This window comes from Delphinapterus leucas, chromosome 10 (genome assembly GCF_059928025.1).
Source record: "Delphinapterus leucas isolate spDelLeu-1000000601 "Yukka" chromosome 10, BTC_Dleu_Yukka2, whole genome shotgun sequence".
Classification (NCBI taxonomy): Eukaryota; Metazoa; Chordata; class Mammalia; order Artiodactyla; family Monodontidae; genus Delphinapterus; species Delphinapterus leucas.
Window position 1 is genome coordinate 7,250,001 of NC_143138.1, and position 13,475 is coordinate 7,263,475.

Sequence of the window (13,475 nt, forward strand, 5' to 3'; positions counted from 1 at the left end):
CACAGCCTTCATCTGAGGTAACGGGCAGATATTAGTTTTCTTGACATGGTTCAGTAATTTTGGCACCTCACTCCTTTCAGATCGAGTTAAACATGCTTTTAAATAGATGGATGTGGCCTATTACTAGACCTCATTTCCTTACTAAGGACTTCAAATGAAATTAGGTACTTGCTCTCCAATGTTAAAAGGGTCTCAGATATTTTCACAAGTTCACATATTCAAAAAGAAAGCAAAGTCTGATCGTACACACCAGAGATAAAGTCTTTGAGAGGATTACCAAGTGATGGTTTATATTCTGTGACCTTTTTACTAGTAACACATGTTCAAGAGGAAATTGGGAGTGATTTCTGACTTCTCTCCTTTGTCAATTTCCTCACTCTTTTCTCTCCTTTACACATGGGCACCTTTAAGTGGTGTAAATTGCGTTTTCTTCCACCCTCTTCTCAATTTAGGTTCTCTCTTTCTTGATGAGATTTTATCTCTTTAGCTCATACTAAATAATCCTTCGGTTACATTTTACATCAATTCCTTCATTCATTACCACTTGATAAGTTGGCATACTCTTGTGTTATTATTTTTAATAAGTTCACATTAATGTGTTAAGTATCCGGATTGTATCCCAAAAATTAAATTAAAGAAACAAAATTTATTCCCTAGTATCTTCCTGCTTCTCATTGTTATCTATTTAGTTCTGAAAAAAGAAAGCAAAATACATAGAAGTCTTAACTAATACGACTATGGATATTCCTCATGGCTTTTTTCCTTCACGTTTCTATTTAACTGATATAATATACTCTAACTTTAAAATCAAAATGACCAGTTTCTAGTAACACATTTATATGTGTGCTTAGTGATAAATCTATTTCTCTTACAGGTCTTTCCCTGAAGTTTTGGGAAGGTTCTTCTATTAAATATAAGTACATGATAGAGTGTAGAAGAAAATAAGTAATACTTTGTGATCTGAACAAAGGGGGAAAAAAACTGCCTGAAATTTGTAAGAACTGACAGTGTTTTCGATGATATTTTCCTTTGCATTAAAAAGCAGCAAATATCTTTTGATGCCGACTCGCTCAACTCGAAAGGAAATCAACGATCGAGTAACAAACGTGCGCCACAGCAACAAAATCATTTCTAACCCGCGACAACCAAAACCTAGGAAGTTTGTAAAAGAATGTGATTTGTCGTCAGGAGGCATCGGGTCCCCGGGTGCAGCGCCCAGCTCTGGCTGCCCTCACAGCCACGGCCGAGGGGCGTGGGCAGCGCGGCTCCAGGCCTGGTGGGTACAGACCAGCAAGAGAGTGAATTCTGCATACTGCACAGCTCATCGCTCAGTTCAGGGCAGTCAGATTGCATCTGGGATCAACCGATTGTGCTTCATGAAACCGTCAGCCCGCATCTGTGTCTGGATGTTTTCTCCCGCCTGGCTGTAAACAAGGCCGGCTCCGGGGTCTTCGCCCTCCTTCACGTGCGCGGAGGACCCCGCAGTCAGACCCGCTCAGCGGCCTCAGAGCCAAAGTTAAAGTTCCTTCTTCCAGACAGCGGTTCCAGGGCGTACTGGGGAGTCATGGGAAGAAGCAACTTTGGAATGACAGACTCAGGGTCCCTTTTCAGAGATGCATACCTTAGATTCCTACATAGCCTGGCATGGCATGTCTCTTCCACGAAATTAATTTAGGTGTTCCTAACATGAACCACTGTTGTTTTTTTTTCTTCGGCCAACTAGCTCAGTAGCGTCATCATGTTGGGGAGGAGGGGTGGTGGTGATTGTTTTTGTTGTTTCACTGCTCTGGGGCTTTGCTAGGATCAGCCAAAAAAAAAAAAAAAAGGCACGGACAGAAATACTGCCAATCTGGTCCACCTCCAGGAACCCAATCATGCCTGAATTGCTGCGAGGAGTGTAATGATGGTAAACAGGAACAGGTATGTTGGCTTCTGTTCTCCCCCACTTCGGCCATCGTGTTGCCTTTACAATAAAGCAAAATACGGTTTGGAAGCAACATCACCTCAATAATAAAAGGTAGGGGGTGTCATTGAAGCCGTCTTCCTTGGCAAGTGGCATAAAGGTAACATTTAGTGTCCACGACATTGAATCCTCCTAGCCAGCTGGTGTGTCCCTGTTAAGACTTTCATTTATTCGGCTTGAGCTGGAACTCTTTTTGTTCTCCCAGTCTATTACTTTGTCGATTTAAGGGATAACAGCCAAAGTGAAACAGCTTGCAATTTGCACCTGTCTGCTCTAAGCATTCCATGTTAGATTACGTGGGGAGCACACTCTTCACTGCTAATGAGAATAAGACTGGGTAGGGCTGAATGCAACTTTATTGGGAGGGCTTATAGGGTATTATAGTGTTTTTTCTTCTGTAAATGATCTGATAAGGACCTCTGCATTTTCATCTTTTAGAGTTCCCAGAGTAGAAGAATAACACTCAAAAAATATAAAGTTGCATATTCTTTTTAAAAAAATTAAATGTCATTTAACTATGAACTGAATTAATATTCAGCCTGAGTTGCCTCAGATGAGAAAGAAAACATTTCAATGCTAAATGATTTCCAAGTTGTTGTAAGATAAAACACCTATACAGACCTTTAATTTGTAAAACTGGCCATGAAAAAAAAAAAGTAGATAAAAACTTTTTAGATATCTTTCAGAAATGGGACTAGCTTTGGAAAAAAATGTCAAGTGCTTGAAAGTAAACCAAAGTCCTCTGCTTATACTGCCTTTGAAAATTTAAGAACTGAATCGAAAATAAAACTTCAGGTAACTGACTTCCATATCATACATAGATATAGATATATTCATCTAAGTCATTATCATGTGAATCACAGATTAAATTTCCAGCAAATGCAAAAATGTCAGCACATATGATTCTCTCCAACCTTTTCTAGAAGTTCTGTGCATCCACCACAGTTTTGATTCCTTTGAGGCATTAAATCAGTGGGCTGTCATCTATTTTTCAAGAATTTAAATTAAGCTCATTGTAATGAAAGAACTTTAGTCATGGCTTATAGCATTTTCCCAAACCTTATGTATTTTTTAAAAAATCATCATAATAATGTTTGAATAATTTGGCAAAACATCCTTGAAGATGATCCAAAATTTAGTAAGTTATATTTATATATCTTCTGTTAATCAAAGGGCCCATGCTACATTTGGATTCCACAAATTTCTCACGTTGGCACTTCCTGTTGAAGTCATCATGACGGGTTAAATGAAGTTGAGGTGTTCACAGACGTGGTCTCGCTGGTAATTACTCTAGTTTAATGATTGTTGGCCCGCACCTCGCCTGACAGAGAACCTTCCAACTTGTCAGTGATGGACCCTTTCAGCACAGCTTCAGGAGCTCCGCCAGCCACTGCCGAGTCTGGTTAGGTCAAAGGGTTGAGCCATGTGTAATTCAGAACAGAGGAGGTCCCACGGTCACTCCACAAAAACAATTACACTACTTATTTCACTCTAGCCCTTGCCCAAAACTCACAGGCCTCACAGTTTCAGTGCAGTCAATCTAATTCTGCCCCTGGGCGATAAGCCACATGAAAATATGTGGTGCTGTGTTTATAAATCTAATCAAAAATAGAACAGTGGACAGGCACAGTGAAGCCCTACTATGGATTATGGGAATCCTTGGAAATTCTGAAGGCTCTTTTGTTTAACTTCTAGAGGCTCTTTTGCTATTACATTGTCTGCTACACTCGCTAATCATCCTCTTTACTCGTAAGTGCTGCAAAAGAGACTACATTTCTGCTCGCTTCTGTACTTTCCCTCCACAGGTAATATTATGAAAAACAAAGCTTAAAAGGCTGCTTTTAAAGAAAAAAATAAAAATCAAAGAAGGGGCTACTGTTTTATCAGTCTTACCTGTCTATCCATGTTCTCGGCTTCTTGCCCTTGGCAATGCACAGATTTAAGTCAAGTTCCTCTAAAAAAGAAAAACAGTTGAAAACTAGAATAAACTGGTCCCATTTTAAGACATATTAAGCAATTTGGAGTAGGAGAGATAGAGCTATGATACTTCTTAATGGTCCCCCAAAATCTCAGTATAAAGTCAATAGGATTTGATTTGGTGCCTTTTTTAAAAAAGTTTTTAAACTTTATTGAAGTATAGTTGATTTACAATGTCATGTTAGTTTCCAGTGTACAGCACAGTGATTCAATTATACATATACATATTCCTTTTCAGATTCTTTTCTCTTATAGGTTATTACAAAATATTGAGTATAGTTCGCCATGCTGTACAGATGGTAACTTGTTTTCATGGTTGTTCTTGTTTGCTTAGCTTAGCCTAATAAACTGAGAGCTGGCAAATCGTCACGAGATGTTTTACAAAAGTAATCTGTAGGGAAAGTTCAAACTTCATCTAGACAGCCTATACTTCCCGTGTTTATGCCTAAAATGTGGCCAGTACAGACTGCACTGAAGTTTATGATGAAAACTTGCTGTCACATGCTTTTGGTAGCTTTTATATTTCTCTTTTTAAAAATTAGAATCTCGTTCTGCGACTGTCATAGTAGATAATATCTGATAAAGTCAATGGTAGATATGTGTACTTAGGTACCAAGCAGATTAAATCCTGAGAACATTATCCAGCAAAGATATGGAACACACACACTTCACCAAAGGAAATGTGTTTGGAACACTCATAAAACTCCTAGAGTCACGCAATAAATTATCAAATTCAATCTGTAAGCTATTCCATTTGATATTATTTCAATTGATAAAAATACTACACTAGAATACAATCCGGGGCCAGATGATTATAATAAATGGGAAATGAGTGATAGTCCCAGCATTTATTAGATTACTGTAAATAGTCATCAAAAGAGCCTTTTAAACTTGGAATTTGCCCTTTTGAAATGGTTATCAGTATTTGGCAGTAAAACAAAGTACATCGTGTATGAATGATATATATGACATATTTTTTTTTATTCAGAGGTCTCAGTCATAGTTTTAAAAAGTCACTCTACAAAGGGCAAGTGAGCTCTTACATGGCAATCAATGTTGCAAAAGGAAAGATTTCAGTCCTTTTAGTGTTAATTTTAAAACTCTTTTTTATGTAAGAGCGACATGAAAGATGCAAAGGGTCTATCGATTACTTCCTAAAATAAGGGAAATACGTGTAAAATTATTTAAAAGAAAAAACTGACATCAAAATGAGAAAATTTTAGTCAAGTAACAGAAATTGAAGTTCAACTTGCTTGTTTTTTCCATGGCACAGTGACTGAAGAGGAATTCAAAAACATCTATTACTGGGAATGAACGTGAAGTGGAAATCTGTTTTCTTTTGTTTCCTTGAATTTGGTATCAATCTAACAGTTAATATTTGTCTTTAAAATGTTTGTAATTTGTAAAGTTGGTCATGTTTTTCTCATCATAAATTTATTTGGAGACATAGAATTCAAAACATGCAAGCCAAGAAGCACAGGTTGGCTCTATTCACATCAATACAGTGCTCAGGAGACTCCCAAATGAGGCAGACCACTTCTCTCCCTTCACAGAAGGCTGCATTTCAAACATCTTTCTGCACCAGTATTCAGAATGCAATACTGGTACAGTAAGACTGAGTACAGCTGTGAAATAAGATCACGATCCCTTCATTTTCTCATAGAAAGCATGTAGTTGAATCTAGAAAATACTTTGATAGAACCAAGTGGTGTATCATTTTAAAAGCAGGTATCACTAGAGAAGTAAAACCGAGTATTCCTTGGTCTCATGAGTAAAAGGTGTGGCAGAGGTTCCCTCCCTGCTTGGAATCTCTGGGAGCTTAGATCGAGTATCATTTGCAATAAGGAATGTCACTCTCCAAGTCTCCATGAGCTGGAATTTGGGGTTTGTAGTCATATGCCTTACAACTGAGAGACAGCCTGCCAAACAGAGGTAATAAAGAATAATCGATCAAAGTGGGATGTTAAAGTCCCCTACTATGATTGTGTTACTGTCGATTTCCCCTTTTATGGCTGTTAGCATTTGCTTTATGTATTGATGTGCCCCTATGTTGGGTGCATAAATATTTACAATTATCATATCTTCTTCTTGGATTGATCATTATGTACTGTCCTTCCTTGTCTCTTGTAATAGTCTTTATTTTAAAGTCTATTTTGTCTGATATGAGAATTGCTACTCCAGCGTTCTTTTGATTTACATTTTCATGGAATATCTTTTTCCATCCCCTCACTTTCAGTCTGTATGTGTCCCTGGGTCTGAAGTGGGTCTCTTGTAGACAGCATATATACAGGTCTTGTTTTTGTATCCATTCAGCCAGTCTATGTCTTTTGGCTGGAGCATTTCATCCACTTACCTTTAAGGTAATTATCAATATGTATGTTCCTATTACCATTTTCTTAATTGTTTTGGGTTTGTTACTGTAGGTCTTTTTCTTCTCTTGTGTTTCCTGCCTAGAAAATTTCCTTTAGCATTTGTTGTAAAGCTGGTTTGGTGGTGCTGAACTCTCTTAGCTTTTGCTTGTCTGTAAAGGTTTTAATTTCTCCATCAAATCTGAATGAGATCCTTGCTGGGTAGAGTAATCTTGGTTGTAGGTTTTTCCCTTTCATCACTTTAAATATGTCCTGCCACTCCCGTCTGGCTCTCAGAGTTTCTGCTGAAATATCAGCTGTTAACCTTATGGGGATTCCCTTGTGTGTTTTTTGTTGTTTTTCCCGTGCTGCTTTTAATATTTTTTCTTTGTATTTAACTTTTGATAGTTTGCACAACAAAGGAAACCATAAACAATATGAAAAGACAACCCTCAGAATGGGAGAAAATATTTGCAAATGAAGCAACTGACAAAGGATTAACCTCCAAAATTTACAAGCAGCTCATGCAACTCAATGTCAAAAAAACAACCCAATCCAAAAATGGGCAGAAGACCTGAATAGGCATTTCTCCAAAGAAGATATACAGACTGCCAACAAACACATGAAAGAATGCTCAACATCACTAATCATTAGAGAAAGGCAAATCAAAACTACAATGAGGTATCACCTCACACCAGTCAGAATGGCCATCATCAAAAATCTACAAACAATAAATGCTGGAGAGGGTGTGGAGAAAAGGGAACCTTCTTGCACTGTTGGTGGGAATGTAAATTGATACAGCCACTATGGAAAACAGTATGGAGGTTCCTTAAAAAACTAAAAATAGAACTACCATACCACCCAGCAATCCCACTACTGGGCATATAACCTGAGAAAACTGTTAATTCAAAAAGAGTCATGTACCAAAATGTTCATTGCAGCTCTATTTACAATAGCCAGGACATGGAAGCAACCTAAGTCCATTGATAGATGAATGGATAAAGAAGATGTGGCACATAGATACAATGGAATATTACTCAGCCATAAAAAGAAATGAAATTGAGTTATTTGCAGGGAGGTGGATGGGCCTAGAATCTGTCATACAGAGTGAAGTAAGTCAGAAAGAGAAAAACAAATATCGTATGCTAACACATATATATGGAATCTAAATTTTTTTAAAAACTGGTTCTGAAGAACCTCTGGGCAGGACAGGAATAAAGACGCAGATGTAGAGAATGGACTTGAGGATGCGGGGAAGGGGACGGGCAAGCTGGGACGAAGTGAGAGAGTGGCATGGACATATATGTGCTACCAAATGTAAAATAGATGGCTAGTGGGAAGTAGCCACATAGCACAGGGAGATCAGCTCGGTGCTTTGTGTCCACCTAGAGGGGTGGGATAGGGAGGGTGGGAGGGAGACGCAAGAGGGAGGAGATATGGAGATATATGTATAGGTATAACTGATTCACTTTGTTATAAAGCAGAAACTAACACACCATCGTAAAGCAATTATACTCCAATAAAGATGTTAAAAAAAAAAAAAGAAGAAGAATCGAGCCACCGTGAGCTGTAGAAGAATCAGAGAGCATGTGACCTGGCTGTAGGGCATAAAGAGACGTGGGCAATGTATTGGTTCTGGCCTAAACATTGATACCTGAATGTGTGTTCCCAGTGCAATTCCTGGGAATTTAATTTGAAGGCCTCCAAAGTAGGAAAGAACTGCTAAAAAGTAAAATATGACCCAATTACTAAAAGTTGCGACAAGTAGATGAAGAAAATAGGTGTGAGGCCAGTGCCAGAGGCCAGATCGGTGAGAAGGACACACGGACAGCAGAGTGAAGTCTGAGGAGTGGGCAGGATTAGGAGACAAATAGAAAAAGATGGACGGAGAAGAGCTATGAGCACAGAGGGGCGATGAAAATGAGAATGATAAGTTCAGAGAACAATGGGTAGAATCTGTCAGCAAATCATAATTTCAATAAATTAGTGCGTTACGAACAGCCACCACACCCCCTAAAAACCTATCACTTGTATAACTCGCAAAAGATGGAGCCAATCAGAAAACTGATATATTTGCCAAACTATCTGTATGACCTATATTGTCAAGAAAGTCCAAAGTAGCGTTCTTTTCATTAGAAAAGAAAAAAGAAAGAAAAGAAAAATAACAGTTATAAACGCTATCAATTTATCAAGCCAAACCTTGTTTTTGGCTTTTCAGGAACACTTGACTTAATGAACTAATGAGCACCATTATGAAATTTTCACTCTGGCTACAACTTTGGACCATGGAGTAGCATGTTTGTTGAAATTCAAGCAGCCTACAATAGGAATCACGTTTTAAAATCTGGCCTCAAACTTGCAAGCAGGTTGATAACTGCAATGTAACCTGCTTGCAAGTAACCCGTTGACCATATCCTGTTGGGCCCAGGTTAATAATCACTAAAAATCTAATTTGTACAGTCACTTTTTTTTTTGGTTTGTTTTAAGGCTGATCTTAAAATGGCTTTCACTGAAATTGTTGACCTTGTATTGCAAATTAAATCCTGGCATTGCCAAATCTCTGACAACTGGTTCATTGCTTCCAGAGAAGGGAATTAGCATGGCTACAGCTGTCATTCCATTGCATTTTTCTTCTCAAGCAGACCAGCAAGGGCAAAAATGGTGTTAGACAGAGGTCGCAAGCCAGATTCTGTCTGCAAACATGTTTTGTTTGACCTCCACAGTAATTTAAAACATATTGAGCCAATATTTTAAAATAAGAAAATTGCAGTCAAAATCCGACTTCTGGCTTCTCTTGGAAAATTAAAAAATTCGGCAACATCAATGGTGCGTGGTGGCAGCATGCTCTTTAGGCAGTGTTATTAATGTCTAGGGTCCCCACTCTCCCTGTTGCAGACCACAAACCAAAATGTAAGCTCCATAAAGGCAAGCCTTGCTGACTTCATTGCTACATCCTCAGAGCCTAGAATAGAGCCTGGCAAGTGGTGGGTGCTTGGCAAATATTTAATGTTGAAGGAAATGATCTCAGGAGCAGACAGGTAACTTTAATGGGTGACTTTTTAAAACAGTAGACAGTGCCCAGGAACTGTCACAACATGCCTCAGTCTAAAAAAAGGGGGGGGGGGAAGGTCAAATAAATTCTACCAGTCCTTAGGCAGAGAGAGAGACAGAGTACTCACATATCATTCTGCTTGCTCTGCTGTTTTTCTTATAATGAAATATTTCTCTGTATCCCTGCCACTCTCAAAAGTAAAGCCACAAGTGTCAAGGAAGATGATAGTGATCACAGACCCAGCACACTTCACTCATTTATATTTCTTGCCTGGCCTCTACAGACATCTGAATTTGATACCTCTGGGAGAGACATGAGAGTAGGCTGACACCCATAATAACAAACTGGTCTACGAGTACTCCTCTCTCATTCTGCCCAGTAGTTTTCTGTACTACAATCTAAATCTATATTAGAGCATAAATTAAAAGGGGAATATAAAACCTACCTGGGAAGGTCACTAGTTAAACCTAACACACTATCACTTAAGTAAAGAGTCAGAATAACACTGTGGAATAAACTTGTGTTTACAGCTAGAAAGACACTGGTGCAAATCTCTTGCACATGTGGAAGTTGCTTAACCTCTGAAAGTCTCCAATTTCTCTGCATAATAGTTGAGAAAATTTTTAAATTATATATGCCAGACTTCCAGCTTCCACTTAAGGTATAGAAAGCTGGAAAGGGTGTTGTTGCCAAACATAAAGCAAAAAAAAAAAAAAAAAAAAAAAATCCTGTATGTCTGTAAATTCACAACTTTTATGAAACCCACCAGGCAGCTGAAGTCACAGCATAACCAACTAATCCAAAATCTAAGGAAAGACCAATGCCTCTAAGGAGTAACAGGCTGCAAGCACTTGCTTATTGGAGCAGACATGGAACCCCTTAGAAGCCAGTAAGGAGAATTCAGCTAAACATTTTTAACAAACTTCTGAAATTGTTAACCAGGTCTGAATGTCACCTAGTGTGAGAATATAGAACTTGTGGGATCTTCAGACACAAGGGTAATTCACAAATGTTCACAGGCTCTTCTCCATGGACCTCCTGGGTTCTCAGGAGAAAACTGGGTGCAAGGTGAGAGTTCAGAGCAGTGGTTCTAATTAGGGGGCAATTATACCTCCAAGAGGATATTTGGCAATGTCTGGAGACAATTTTATTTCCATACCTGGAAGGATGCTACTGGTGCCCAGTAGTTACTAAACATTTTGCAATACATAGAATAACTCCCTACAACAAAGAACTATCCAATCCAAAATGTCAATAAAGCTGCCGTTGAGAATCAGAGAAAACCTCTCTTGTGATGGAATAGAGCCACTGTAGAAAAATGCAAAGACCCACCTGGATACTCCACCTTTATCTCCCTTCAGGAACAAAAGCCCTCATTTTCCGGAGAATGTCAGTAAACCCTGTTGCCCCCAGCCAAGGTTAAGACCCATTGCAGCTGAGAGAAGAGAACACAAAAATACCCTCTAGCCCTGGAGTAGGGGCAAGAAAACATCCTGGACCAAACTCTTAAAAGTCTCCTACCTAAGAAAGAGGGGCAGGATCTGAGATGACCCCATCCTTGGGGCACAGAGACACAGCTCCTTCCTAAGAAGAATACCTGCTCGGCTTACCATGAGGCTACCAGGCACTGAGCAGCAAGTAACATCAGTGTACAGCTGGGAGAAGGGAGACTATGGAGACTGATGCTCCCTCAAGTGCAGTCACAATGGAAAAACTTAAACTTGAGGCTTGAGCAGACATTGAGGAACCTTCTCTGAAAACCAGCCATCATTCGAAGCACAAGTTAAAACTAAGACTAAGACAGGAGCTAAGTCTGTGGTACACTGATGATAACCCCAACCTAACCAAGCGCAGTTCGAGTACTCATGAGACGGTCAACCTCCCACATGGAAAGACTAACAAAATAAAAGATATGCCATTTCTGGGCATGAATAATATCTACTTCAGTCTCTACTGTTCTACCCTAGATAACCAGCTTTCAAACACTGTTAGGTGACAAGTGAAAAAGCAAAGAAAAACAAAACACCCTGCCAAGAAGACAAAGCGATCAACAGAAGCCGACTTGGATCTGGCCCAGATGTCAGAACTACCAGAGACAGAATTTTAAATAATATAACTAGATAAAGTGACGTACGTCATCAAGATGGCAACATAGGTGATTCCTGACTTCAGTTCTCCTTTACAAGAAGATAGCAACTATCCATGGACCAGACACCACTGTGAAAATCCCAAAACCCAGAGGGTGAGGCTGAAATATACCCCTGGACAACAGAGATCCAGAAGGACAGCATTACAAAGACAAGAGGAGCGGTTTCACTGACTGCATCAACCCTCCCCCAGGCCGACACAATGCTTAACCGAGGGTACCCCTGGGCCTACAGTTTCCCCAGTATGAAAAAGAGAACCCAAGGTGGATATTCAGCTTCTCCAGCATTGAGGGATGTTTCCTGGGAGACTCACTTGGGTCTGACCTCATGGGAATCACTGGGGGAACCTTTGGAGCTTAGCCACTGGGGATCAAATAGAGATGGAGAAGGTGTCAGAGCTTATAGCAACCGCTGCTCAGACCCTGTTGACACACCAGGTTCCTGCTCACCACAGTGTCCAAGAAGAGATCCCAGCTAGCAGCTCTGCCCATTTTCAGAGCCAAGCTGGTGGCCCCATGCGGGCAGAAAGCTCAGTTGACAGTTCTGTCTGTTTGAATCCCAAGCCAAAGAGCTAAGTGTCCATGGAGCACATCCTATGGCCCACCAAGCAAGGGTACAAACTTGCAGTCCCACCCAACTTCCGAGCACAACCTCCAGTCCTGCCCCATCGGGAAACATGCCACAGATGCCCAGTAGGCGCAGAGCACATCCTATAACCTATATGGGCAGCGACCCAAGCCAGCAGCCTTGCCCAATTGTTGACCCTGACCCTGCATAATCACGGAGCCTAAATAATGACCCAGAGCAGCCTCAGAGCCCAGTCTACAGTAATGCTCAGCTTCAGAGTCCAGCATACAACCCCACTCGGCAGTGGAGCCCAGCATATGGCCCTGCTTGATTGCTGAATACAGACTGTGGCTTTGCCCAGGCATGGAGTCACAGAGCATATAGCCTGCGATTCCACCCAACCCGGGATTACAGACAGCAACTTTGTCTAACTGTAGAGCATGGTCTCCAAGCCAACTCAACTGTGGATTCAGCTGGAGGCCCCACTTGACCAGAGAGCCAAATTAGCAATCACCCCCAACAGCAAACCACAGCCAGTGACCTACTGGATTGCATGAAAGTCATATATCTGATAAGGGGTTAATATCCAAATTATATAAGGAACTCATGTAACTCAATAGTGAAAAAAAATCAATTAAAATATGAGAAAAAGACCTGAATATACATTTTTCTAAAGAAGACATACAAATGACCAACAGGTACATGAAAGGGGGATCAACATCACCAATCATCAGGTAACTGCAAATCAAAACCACAGTGAGGGTGTTTCCCTCGTGGCACAGTGGTTGAGAATCCGCCTGCCAATGCAGGGGACACGAGTTCGAGCCCTGGTCTGGGAAGATCCCACGTGCCGCGGAGCAACTAGGCCCGTGAGCCACAACTACTGAGCCTGCGCTCCGCAACAAGAGAGGCCGCGATAGTGAGAGGCCCGCGCATTGCGATGAAGAGTGGCCCCCACTTGCCGCAACTAGAGGAAGCCCTCGTGCAGAAATGAAGACCCAACACAGCCAAAAATACATAATAAATAATTAAAAAATTTTAAAAAAACCACAGTGAGGTATCACCTCACATCTGTTTGATAAGCTGTTATCAAAATGACAAGTGATAACAAGTGTTGGTGAGGGTGTGGAGAAAAAGGAACCCTTGTGCTCTGTTGGTGGGAATGTGAATTGGTGCAGCCACTATGGGAAGCAGTATGGAGGGTCCTCAAAAAATTAAAATAGAACTACCATATGATCCAGCCATCCCACATCTGGGTATATATCTGAAGGAAACTAAATCACTATGTCAAAGAAGCGTCTGCAACCCCATATTTACTGCAGCATTATTTACAATAGCTAAGACATCTAAACAACCTAAACGTCCATCAATAGATGAAGGGACAAGGAAGATGTGGCTCATATATGCAATGGAATATTATT

The 13,475-nt window shown here is 40.3% G+C and overlaps 1 long non-coding RNA gene across 1 annotated transcript in view; it reads left to right on the top strand.

Annotated features, from left to right (window-relative positions):
• LOC149748127 (uncharacterized) overlaps positions 1-13,101 on the top strand; it is a 20,411-nt gene extending 7,310 nt beyond the window's left edge. The window contains exons 1-2 of the long non-coding RNA XR_016394530.1: positions 1-1,920; positions 6,697-13,101. The exon at positions 1-1,920 is cut by the window's left edge and continues 7,310 nt beyond it. This is a non-coding gene — a long non-coding RNA (uncharacterized LOC149748127). The remainder of the gene's footprint in view (positions 1,921-6,696) is intronic.
• Positions 13,102-13,475: the final 374 nt, after the last annotated feature.